Source organism: Heptranchias perlo, chromosome 8 (genome assembly GCF_035084215.1).
Source record: "Heptranchias perlo isolate sHepPer1 chromosome 8, sHepPer1.hap1, whole genome shotgun sequence".
Classification (NCBI taxonomy): domain Eukaryota; kingdom Metazoa; phylum Chordata; class Chondrichthyes; order Hexanchiformes; family Hexanchidae; genus Heptranchias; species Heptranchias perlo.
Genome location: NC_090332.1, coordinates 2,036,295 through 2,048,942, shown reverse-complemented (window position 1 = coordinate 2,048,942; position 12,648 = coordinate 2,036,295).

Sequence of the window (12,648 nt, the reverse complement as noted above, 5' to 3'; positions counted from 1 at the left end):
ATTTGGATATTGATGATGGGTTTATGTGTATTTGGATATTGATGATGGATGTTGATGAGGAAGAGTCTCCACTCCAAACATCAAACTGATGAGGACGGTTGGCAGACATGAACTTTGACCTTGTCCTTCAGTCTTCTGGCTTGTTTTCAAATCAGCGAGTCATTCACATCACCAGCACTGCTGGAACTGAGGAGCATTGCACAGGAAGGACTCTGGCCCAGAACTGGGATCGCACTGTGCCCGATTTCCAGGCATGTTAGAATTTCTAGGCCTCCAACTTCAGACCTACCTTATCTTGAATGAGACAAAGCCAGGAGTGACCTGGTCTGGGTAACGGGAGGTGGGAGTTAACCTCTTACTGTTGCAGAGTTGAGGGAAAAGAAGAGATAAATGTAGAACATCAATTAGAGAGACAGTGACTGACCTAATTCGCTTGTTCTTTTCAATATCCTTTCAAAGGACTTGCCAAAGACAAAGCTGCCAGTTCAAGGTTAATGTGACACTGCCTACCTCTAAATTTTGACTTTCTATACATCACCAAGCCTTGCTTGTCAACAGCTTGTGGCCAACTGTCTCATGAGCTATCACCTGAGTAAAGAGTTAAAGTAAGGAGATGTTTCATTGTCTCCCCTCCCAATGGTGCTGACTCTTGCTGGAGTACAGTGGCCTTGAGGTTCTGGAATTGAACAGCCAACCCAGAGTTTGTGAGTTCAAATCCCACCACAGCAAGTTGTGAAATCGAATTCAATAAATCTGGTCATCTGTGGGCCACCACCAGGAAAATATACCAAGAAAACTGGCGTGAAAAACAAGGCGCTCATTACACAATGGAGGATGTCCTCACTGTGAAACCTGCCACCCTACCCATTCACTGCAGTTGTACTAAGTGGGATAGACCAAGGGCAGATCTAGTAGCCTAAACTGGGCATCCATGAGGCTCTGTGGACCATCAGTAGCATCAGAATTGGATAGCGACACAATCTGTAACCTCGAGGCTCGGCATATCCCGCACTCCTCCATCAGTGTCAGGCCTGGCGACTAATCCTGGTTCAATGTGCCGGCAGCAGCACCAGGCATACCTTAGAATGAGGTACAAGCCTAGTGAAACTATTACTCTGCATTATCTACCCACTAAATACCAAAAGTAACAGGCTATAGACAGAGCTCAGTGGTCCCACGATCAACTGACCAGAGCAATATTCTGTAGTCCTACCACAGCTGATCAGGAATGGGGGTGGACAATCAGACAACTAATGGAACAAGGAGGCCCCTCATCAATCGTGGTGGAACCCAGCATGTGAGTGCAAGATTCAAGATGGAAGTGATTGTACGTGTCTTCAGCCAAAAGTCCCAAATGGACGATTCTCCTCAGCTTCTGCCCAAGGTCCCCACCATCATAGATGCCGACCCTAGCCAATTCAAATCACTCTATGTGACATTGAGGAGTGACTGAATGCACTGGACACAGCAAAGGCTATGGTCACTGACAACATCAAGCTGTAGTGCTGAAGGTATGTACCTGAGCTAGATATTCCCCTGGCCAAGCGGTTCCAGTGCAGCTACGACACTGACATCTACCGACAATGTGGAAGATTGCCCAGTTATGTCAATACCTATAAAACCAGGGTGGCCTAGAAATTCAGGAGTGCCCATATTTGGGTGCTCGGGGGCACAGGGTAAATACCTGAAGCTCCCGAGATATTGGGCCTTGTCACTGTCAGAGAGCCGGTGATGCACAATGATCAGAGGAAGTGCAAAGAAAAATCGGGCCCATTACAACGGGAACGATGGTAATGGAGAAGTTGATAAATCTAAACCAGCCAATTTTCACCTCAAGAACCTTCTCCCAATGATCAGTGAAGTGATGGAAGGCGTCATCAAGTGACACCTGCTCACCAACCACCTGCTCACCAACCACCTGCTCACCAACCACCTGCTCACCAACCACCTGCTCACCAATCACCTGCTCACCAATCACCTGCTCACCAATCACCTGCTCACCAACCACCTGCTCACCAATCACCTGCTCACCAACCACCTGCTCACCAATCACCTGCTCACCAACCACCTGCTCACCAACCACCTGCTCACCAACCACCTGCTCACCAACCACCTGCTCACCAATCACCTGCTCACCAATCACCTGCTCACCAACCACCTGCTCACCAATCACCTGCTCACCAACCACCTGCTCACCAATCACCTGCTCACCAATCACCTGCTCACCAACCACCTGCTCACCAACCACCTGCTCACCAACCACCTGCTCACCAATCACCTGCTCACCAACCACCTGCTCACCAATCACCTGCTCACCAATCATCTGCTCACCAACCACCTGCCCACCAATCACCTGCTCACCAATGCACAGGTTGATTTCTGCCACAACCACCAACAGTGACCACATTTCTGAAGTAACTCACTGGCTGTGGAGCACTTTGGGACAACCTGGGGTTATGAAAGGCTCCTCATAAATGCAGGTCTTCTGCCCCCTTGAAGAGATTCTCCTGCTCACCCTGGCTGTGCTGAGAGGGGCAGGGATCCACTGGTAGAGCTCCTCGCTCCATCCCTCTTCATCTTCCTCCACTATGCTGCCTGGTTTTGGGCATTATAGTGAAGGGAAATTTTATTCTACAATCCTCAGCCTCCTCAGTCTTTCCTTGCTCCTACAATTTACAGTTTTTAAATGCAAAGCTTGTTAACCTCTAACCCTCTCCCATGATTCATCTCTCTGACCCTTCTCTGTTTAACCGCAGTGCTGTTATAAACAATTAAACTTGGCTCTTCACCAACACCAAGATACATGCAATCCCAGCAATGTATAAAATGTGCTATTGATTAGATATCATGGCGAGGTTTAATAGGTTGAATAGTGACCTAACTACCTCCCCCACACTGGGGCTGGCAATTATACCCTGCACTGACTCACCGAGCCATCTGACTAACATGGACTCGGCTAGAACAGGCCAGGCTGGAACACAGAAGAATGTTCCTTGCTCCTGATCCTCTTCAATACCCTTTGATAAAATTATACTCTTTGTAAATGTTCCTGGGGTCCAGCTAACCTATAAATAATAATAATAAACAAAGTCATCAACAAAACAACTGGCTTCTTTACTGGTGTGACATCGCAGACAAAACCAGCTCACGTACAGAGCGAGCTCACAAAAAAACTGTCAGCAATTCAGGGCTCGCTCTCGTCCCTGAGTCAGAAGGTCATGGGTTCAAGCCCCACTCCAGGACCCAAGTACGTAACCTAGGCTGAAACTCCCATTGCCGAGGCACAGTCAGAGGTCCGGTCTTTCGGATAAGACACTAAACCAATGCCTTGTCCACCCACTCAGGTGGATAGAAAAGATCCCACATCACTCTTCAAAGACGAGAATGGAGTTCCCTCGTATCCTGCCCAACATTCCTCCCTCTGCCTACATCACCAAAAACAGATTAACTGGTCATGCATTCAATTGCTGTTTATGGGATGTTTGCTGTTCACAAATTAGTTGCTGTGGTTGCTTATGTAACAGCAGTAACCGCACTTCAAAATCACTCATTGTCTGTGAAGTCCTTTGGGACATGATACGATGCTCTTTAATGCAAGTTCTCCCTTTTATTCCTTGTTACAGATTCCATCAGCGGCCTGGTGGGTGATATGGGCTGGTGCCAAGCCAAATACACCAGGAAAGTCTCAGCTTCAATCTCTGGTCTTTCAGAGAGTGGGCACAGGCACAATGGACTTATCTCAGCTGCGTTGGCACCACAATTGGTCTCAGTGGCCCTGGGCTAAGAAGGGGGAAGTATCGGCCAAGGTTCCTGCCCCTGATCACCTTCCAGCCATCTTCCTGGAATGCTCGTGTCTGGTTGGACATCACATGAGGCCAAGATGGTCTGTCATGCCCCCACCTTCCCTACTGTCCAATAGCCCGATCACTTGGGTGAGGTGAGGTTAGTCAGTATTCATGGACCACCACTCCAGTAAGGACCAGCAGCTTTAGGAGAGGAGGGAAGAAAAGAGGAGGAGACTGGAAGAATAGAAACAACATTCTTACAGAATGTGGGAGTTAAAGTTTGTTCTGGGCCAGTGATGACTTCACCTCATCATTCCATGACAAACATTCATTCTCAAACTCGCCAACATTCCACAGACAACAAGAGTTTGTTTAGTATGACTAGTTATTGGTTACCCTGGGATACATTATTATCATTTAGCCTTTGAAAAATTGCTTTCAGGTTTATATACTTCCAGATTTAAGATCTAGCAGTGAGACATTGACCATTGCAATAGGCATTTATATTTTTCTCTTATTCACTCTTGAGATGTGGGCGTCACTGGCCAGGCTGCCATTTATTGCCAGTCCCTGGTTGCCCTGAGATGGTGGTGGTGGGCTTTCTTCCTGAAGTTTGCGTGGTGGTTTGATGCAACTGAATATCTTGCTAGGCCCAGTTCAGAGGGCAGTTAAGAGTCAACCACGTGGGTGTGGGACTGGAGTCACATATAGGCCCAGACCGGGGAAGGACGGCAGGTTTCCTTCCCTAAAACACAGCTGGGTTTTTTATGACAATCTGACAGCTTCGTGGTCACTTTTACTGAGACCAGCTTTTTATTTCCAGATTTTCTTTAAAAGACTGACTTCAAATTCTCAAACTGTCAATGGTAGGATCTCAACTCACATTCTCTGGATCATTCTTCCAACAACAGAATCACTGTACTAAAAATTGGAACTCTAAAACTCAGTGTAGGCCTTTGGGAAATGTTGATGTTGAAATGATATTATTGATCTTGGCTGTTCACCTCCCTCCTTAATCCCAATGAAACTTCTTCCAGTTTCAGCAACGGTCTATTCTGCAGTTCTAAAGTTGTGCAGCTGAATTCCAGCCTTGTCTCCCCTCCTCCAATGGAAACTTCTCCTTTTCCACTTCAGTTTTCTCCAGTAAACCTCATGGGTTCTCCCGATCGGCTGCCGTAACTTCACCGGATGGATGGTGGGAAGCCTGTTTACGCTACGATGGCAGTGTTTCCGCCAAGGTTACTTATACCAAAAGCTTGTAGTTCATCTTGCGATGTAGTTTGGTTGCAGTGTTGGCCGACAAAATAATTCACCGTGCGAGGCACTTGGAGGTGTTTTCACATGGCAAGTCACGGTACAGTGCAAGTGTTATTATCATTCGTGAGATCTTGTGACATCACCTGGGAAAATATCTACCTCTGTTTGAATCATCTGGTTAGGCTGCCCAAGGTGGGGGTCCATGCTCCCTTCTGAAGCACATAATGGGAATCTGAAGACTCAATTGGGCACTGGGAAACCCTCACACTGCGACGTGTCTACCTAACACCAGTCTCTGAACTTCAAAACACTTCATTGTGTGCGACGTGTGAGTCATGACGGCACTGAATAAATACAAGGACCTAGAAATTGGATCGTTTTACGGGCCCGAGGGTCCAATATGGCGGACCGCGTGCACGTGCTCATTCCATGCCGGGGGTGCAACACCCACCATATTGGATCAGGCTCCTCTATAGCCATCCAGTGTGCGTGCCTAAAACTGAGCTACCTCCGGGCCCCGACTGGCGTCCGCACCTGGCCAGATCGATTCTAACGAGGCTGGTGCGCTAATTTAACGCGGTCGTGCCACCGGCCTCGTTAGGCGTGAGCAGCGTCCACAACACTGGGATCAATGCCCGATTCAGGCTCCATCCAATTTCTAGGCCATTATCTATTGGAAACTGTCGTCAGGGCAGTGAGTGTGATGCCCGGAGAATTGGGATATTCACAGTACGGTCCCTAGTGGCTGTTCATGAATCAGTCTGAAGTTCATCAACGGTAATGACCTCAAACCCAGGGACAGTGGTGATGTACAAGTATCAGCAGCGTCTTCTAATAATGGGTTAAAACTACTTGTCCCTCAATTACCATCCGCCTACACTGAGACTCCGGGTTCAGTCTGGAAACAATGCCTGTCTCTATCTGTCCCCGTATGCAAATGTCACTGAGATTTGCAATCTGTTTCAATGTCACGAGGGTGGGTGGTCAACACTAGAGAGGACCAGATCCACAATCCCAATAAAATATCTTACAGCAAATGCTCCTGTCCAGTCAGAGAGCAGCACTGCCAGTCGTCATGGAGATATGTGCGTCATAGATCATTCTGTCATTATATGTCAGCCTAAAGGCAGCAAGGGACTTGGAGAGGACAAAATGGGAAAATGGATAAGCAAATAAAAGATACGAAATGAATCCACAGTTGTTTTACAGTTATTGGTGTGTGATCCATTGGATGTGGCGCAATTCTTGGTGGCAGAGTGTGTCAGTGCGAGAACGCATGTCAACGTGAATTGGGATCCAATGTCGAGGTCTCCATCTCGTACCACCCTAGAGAAATAGCAAGCAGACTAACTCCTCCTCCTGCCCACAGAGCTGGAGAAAGATTTGGAGAGTGAGTCACCAAGGCGAGGGCTTACCGCATGGAGTAGCTCAGTGGGTAGCACAGCTCGCCTCTGAGTCAGAAGGTTGTGGGTTCAAGTCCCACTCCAGGGACCTGAGCACAAAATCTAGGCTGACACTCCTAGTGCAGTACTGAGGGAGTGCTGCACTGCCAGAGGTGCCATTATTAAAGATTACACTGAGGCCCTGTCTGCCCTCTCAGGTGAGTGTAAAAGATCCCACGGCCACTATTTCAAAGTAGAGCAGGGGAGTTCTCCCCGGTGTCCTGGGCCAATATTTATCCCTCAAGCAACATCACTAAAACAAATTATCTGGTCATTTATCTAATTGCCCTTTGTGGGATCTTGCTGTGCCCAAATTGGCTGCTGTGTTTCCTACATTACAACAGTGACCACACTGACGCCAGTGGGTAAAGCACTTTGGGACGTCCTGAGGTGGTGAAAGGCACTATCTAAATATAAGTTCTTTCGAGGCACCGGAAGGCAGACTGTTCCCATAGAATTGGCAGCCCAGCTTTAAGAGAAGGAGAAACTTTGGAAGATGGCAGCTTGTGAAAGAAAATGGCTTAATTATTTGGTACCTGAGGGGGAGCTGCGATGGGCAAGGGGGACGAGTACAGAGAAATTTAAAGGGTGAATTATTATCTTCCTTTGCTCCTGGGGAATGAATGAAAGCAGAGATAGTTCTTTCTCCTCAAGCTGTAAAGCTACAAGCCATCAAGATTCAACAATTCAAAAACTGTCATGTGATTAAGATTCAACGGATGACTGGAGGATTACTCGGTCCAAGAGTGGATCAGGCTGTTAGCCTGCACTGTGTACCCAAAGACCTTCAAAGGGGAAGGCCTCAGATTAATAGAGTCACTTTCAGCCCTGCTGAGCGTCAGGTTAATTGGGACTGAAGAGGGTTGAGTCAAAGGTCTGTACTTTATACTGAGTGTGGACTGATTCAGGCGCTCGCTTACTCTGGGAACAAACTCTCACTTCGACTGACTCACTGCCAGGTTCTCGAACTTCCCTTGAGCGCTTTGGCGATCTGTCTCTCAGTGGAAACAGTGTGTAGACATGAGATGACAGTATGAGCTTCAGAATCTGGGTGTGTGGCCGCTCGAATTACCACTCAGCCATGGCGAGTACCTCCGCCTGCAATGTGCCTCAAACAACCAGCGCTGTAGGACTCTGCACTTGGCCTTCCATCCCAGCCCAGGAACTGGTGCACGGGGTGTTAACAACATAAGAATTGGCTCATTGTGTCCTTTAAATGATACAAGAAAGCTGTGTCAAACAAAACCGTATGTGCTGTTCAGATATGGTCCATTGGATATTGGATATCTGTGTTGTTCACAAGGGTGTCATTAAAAAAGACATCTTTCTAATGTCCAGTATCAATACCCCAATATTTAACATCCAACTTACCAAATATCTAATATCCAATACCCCAATATCTGTCCAATACCTTAAATAAATATCCAATAATCAATACTAAATAACTAATATCCAATAAACAGCATCTATTATCCAGTAACCAATATCTACCATCCAATATCTCAACAACTCATATTCAATATCTAAATTCTAATATGGAAAATTCAATATTGAATATTCAGTATCTCAATATCTAATATTCAATAAGTGATATCCAATACTCAATAACCTATAGCAAATTAACAATTTCTAACATTGAATACTCAATATCTAATCTCCATGAATTCTCTTGTTAACTCCCAAGCCTGAGCTTGTGGGGCCCAGAGAAGAACTCCCACTTCTTCGAGCCCCATACGGGAGGGAATGAGAGAAACATATCTGTCTGAGCCTCTCCCCCGCAACGGCCCCTCACCCCCCCATCGGCACCTCTCCCCGCCCCGGCCCTCTCCCCTCCCCCGCCCCCTCGTCCCCATCCTCCCGCCCGGCCCTCCCCCGCCCCCCGTCTCCCCCGCCCCGGCCCTCTCTCCCCCACCCGGCCGCTCCCGCCCGTCCCTCTCGTCCCTCTCTCTCCCCCCCCACTGGCCCCCTCTCCCCCACCCCGCCTCCTCCCCCCCCGGTCCTCTCCCCCCCCCCCCCCCGGTCCCTCTCCCCCCCCCCACCCGCCACCCTCCTCCCCCCCCCCCACCGGTCCTCCCTCCCCCCCCCCCCCGTCCTCCCCCCCCACCCTCCCCCCCCCCACCGGTCTCTCCTCCCCCCGGCCTCCTGCCCCCTCTCACCCCCCCCCCACAGGTCTCTCTCCCCCCCAACCGGTCTCCCTCTCCCCCCCCCCACACGGTCTCTCTCCCCCCCCACCGTCCCTCTCTCCCCCCCCACCGGTCTCTTCTCCCCCCCACCGGTCTCTCTCCCCCCCCCACCGGTCTCTCTCCCCCCCCCACCGGTCTCTCTCCCCCCCCCCCTCCTCCCCCCCACCGGTCTCTCTCCCCCCCACCGGTCTCTCTCCCCCCACCGGTCTCTCTCCACCCCACCGGTCTCTCTCCCCCACCGGTCTCTCTCTCTCCCCCACCGGTCTCTCTCCCCCCCACCGGTCTCTCTCCCCCCCCACCGGTCTCTCTCTCTCCCCCACCGGTCTCTCTCCCCCACCGGTCTCTCTCCCCCCCCACCGGTCTCTCTCCCCCCCCACCGGTCTCTCTCCCCCCCCACCGGTCTCTCTCCCCCCCACCGGTCTCTCTCCCCCCCACCGGTCTCTCTCCCCCCCACTGGCCCCTCTCCCCCCCACTGGCCCCTCTCGCCCCCACCGGTCTCTCTCCCCCCCACTGGCCCCTCTCCCCCCCACTGGCCCCTCTCGCCCCCACCGGTCTCTCTCCCCCCCCACCGGTCTCTCTCCCCGCCCCAACCACCCTCCCTCGCCCGACTCCTCTTCCCCCCACTGGCCCCTCTCCCCTGCCCGGACCCCTCTCCCCCCCACCGGCCTCCCTCCCCCCACCTGCCCCTCTCCCCCCCACCTGCCCCTCTTCCCCCCACCGGGCCCCCTCCCCGCCTATGCCCCTCTCTCCCCCCCACCGGCCTCTCTCCCCCCACCTGCCCCTCTCCCCCCCACCTGCCCCTCTTCCCCCCACTGGGCCCCCTCCCCGCCTATGCCCCTCTCTCCCCCACCCCGGCCCCTCTCCCTGTTTCTGCCGGAGGGGTGGGGGGCAGGGTTAAAATGTCTCCCACATTTCCCTCTCCCCTGCAGTGATTGTTCTCCATGAGCCTCCTGCCCTCTCAGTCTCTGTTAGATTGTGGAAGCAGAACGTTCCATGGACAATCTGAGTCATGTTGGTGTCTCGCCCAGTCTGGCTAATTTGCAACACAACATTCCAGAACTGTTTAAAAGCCAGTGGGAATATTGTGGACACTCTCGAAGCTGAGAGGTGACGTTGAAGGAGAGGGGAGTGAGGAGGACATGCTCTGCTCCCCCTCAGCTCAAAGATAACCAGCCTTGCAAAACCTTTCTCAGCCGAGAACACCCGGTGCAGGATAACGCCCTGAGGGTTGGCGAGACCAGGGTGTGAGCAGTCACACAATCCAGACCGTTAGCATCACTGGGCTGAAGTCCAACTCAACAGTTATCACACGGGGGAGGGAGTAGTGAACGGATACGAGAGCAAAAGGGGTCCTAGTGCCTCACACTCTCCCACCGCACCTCGACATCAGCTGGATCTGAGGGTCCCAGTGGGCAACACTATCACACCCTCATATTAATACCAGCCGTTTGCACCCTTCAGATTTAAGGGAGCGAAGAGCAGGGGTGTGATGGAGAGCTTCAGGAATGGGAGTCAGTTGCTGGGAGCAGAGAGGTCAAAGGTGGAGGTGAAGGAATGGGTTTAGTACATCGAGAGAAGCAGAGGTGTCACGGCAGATGTTCAGTTTAGTTTAGTTAGTGACATGTGGGGAAACCCATCTCTTCCACCACTGTCTGTCCGGAGCAAAATCTTTGTCTCCGTGATGGCGGAATCCTATTTGATGGCCCTGCGATTGGGCATTTCCTCATCCTCCACTCCTTCTCTTCCCTCCAGGTGGATCCCAGTCGAAGATGGACCTTGTGATTCTGCAAGGTCGGGGGTGGGGTGGGGGGCAAAGGAGAAGGATTTAGGCGACAAGAAGAGAATTCGCGAGGGAGCAGTGGGGAGATTTTTCCACGGGTGATTTGTGAGGTTGAAGGGAATGGGAGAGGGTGGGGGCAGTGTGTGTGGTGGGGGTCGGGGATTGGGAGAGGGTGGGGGCAGTGTGTGTGGTGGGGGTCGGGGATTGGGAGAGGGTGGGGGCAGTGTGTGTGGTGGGGGTCGGGGATTGGGAGAGGGTGGGGGCAGTGTGTGTGGTGAGGGTCGGGGATTGGGAGAGGGTGGGGGCAGTGTGTGTGGTGGGGGTCGGGGATTGGGAGAGGGTGGGGGCAGTGTGTGTGGTGGGGGTCGGGGATTGGGAGAGGGTGGGGGCAGTGTGTGTGGTGGGGGTCGGGGATTGGGAGAGGGTGGGGGCAGTGTGTGTGGTGGGGGTCGGGGATTGGGAGAGGGTGGGGGCAGTGTGTGTGGTGGGGGTCGGGGATTGGGAGAGGGTGGGGGCAGTGTGTGTGGTGAGGGTCAGGGATTGGGAGAGGGTGGGGGGTATGTGTGGTGGGGGTCGGGGATTGGGAGAGGGTGGGGGCAGTGTGTGTGGTGGGGGTCAGGGATTGGGAGAGGGTGGGGGCAGTGTGTGTGGTGAGGGTCGGGGATTGGGAGAGGGTGGGGGCAGTGTGTGTGGTGGGGGTCAGGGATTGGGAGAGGGTGGGGGCAGTGTGTGTGGTGAGGGTCGGGGATTGGGAGAGGGTGGGGGCAGTGTGTGTGGTGAGGGTCGGGGATTGGGAGAGGGTGGGGGCAGTGTGTGTGGTGAGGGTCGGGGATTGGGAGAGGGTGGGGGCAGTGTGTGTGGTGGGGGTCGGGGATTGGGAGAGGGTGGGGGCAGTGTGTGTGGTGGGGGTCGGGGATTGGGAGAGGGTGGGGGCAGTGTGTGTGGTGAGGGTCAGGGATTGGGAGAGGGTGGGGGGTATGTGTGGTGAGGGTCAGGGATTGGGAGAGGGTGGGGGCAGTGTGTGTGGTGGGGGTCGGGGATTGGGAGAGGGTGGGGGCAGTGTGTGTGGTGGGGGTCGGGGATTGGGAGAGGGTGGGGGCAGTGTGTGTGGTGGGGGTCGGGGATTGGGAGAGGGTGGGGGCAGTGTGTGTGGTGAGGGTCGGGGATTGGGAGAGGGTGGGGGCAGTGTGTGTGGTGAGGGTCGGGGATTGGGAGAGGGTGGGGGCAGTGTGTGTGGTGGGGGTCGGGGATTGGGAGAGGGTGGGGGCAGTGTGTGTGGTGAGGGTCGGGGATTGGGAGAGGGTGGGGGCAGTGTGTGTGGTGTGGGTCGGGGATTGGGAGAGGGTGGGGGCAGTGTGTGTGGTGAGGGTCGGGGATTGGGAGAGGGTGGGGGCAGTGTGTGTGGTGAGGGTCGGGGATTGGGAGAGGGTGGGGGCAGTGTGTGTGGTGAGGGTCGGGGATTGGGAGAGGGTGGGGGGTATGTGTGGTGGGGGTCGGGGATTGGGAGAGGGTGGGGGCAGTGTGTGTGGTGGGGGTCGGGGATTGGGAGAGGGTGGGGGGTATGTGTGGTGGGGGTCGGGGATTGGGAGGTGATCGAAATGTCAAATGCAGAGAGGCAATGAGAGCGAGAGGGAGTGAGTGGAGGGGTGAGTGAGTGGAGGGGTGAGTGAGTGGAGGGGTGAGTGAGTGGAGGGGTGAGTGAGTGGAGGGGTGAGTGAGTGGAGGGGTGAGTGTAGGTTTGGATGGGGCAATTTATGTGAAAAATGTGATTTAAAGATAAGGGGGCGAGGAAGTCAGTAGGGAGGAGCGGAGGGATTGGGTATAGGATGGAGTGAGGGGGAGGGTTTGGGTGTAGGATGGAGTGAGGGGGAGGGTTTGGGTGTAGGATGGAGTGAGGGGGAGGGTTTGGGTGTAGGATGGAGTGAGGGGGAGGGTTTGGGTGTAGGATGGAGTGAGGGGGAGGGTTTGGGTGTAGGATGGAGTGAGGGGGAGGGTTTGGGTGTAGGATGGAGTGAGGGGGAGGGTTTGGGTGTAGGATGGAGTGAGGGGGAGGGTTTGGGTGTAGGATGGAGTGAGGGGGAGGGTTTGGGTGTAGGATGGAGTGAGGGGGAGGGTTTGGGTGTAGGATGGAGTGAGGGGGAGGGTTTGGGTGTAGGATGGAGTGAGGGGGAGGGTTTGGGTGTAGGATGGAGTGAGAGGGA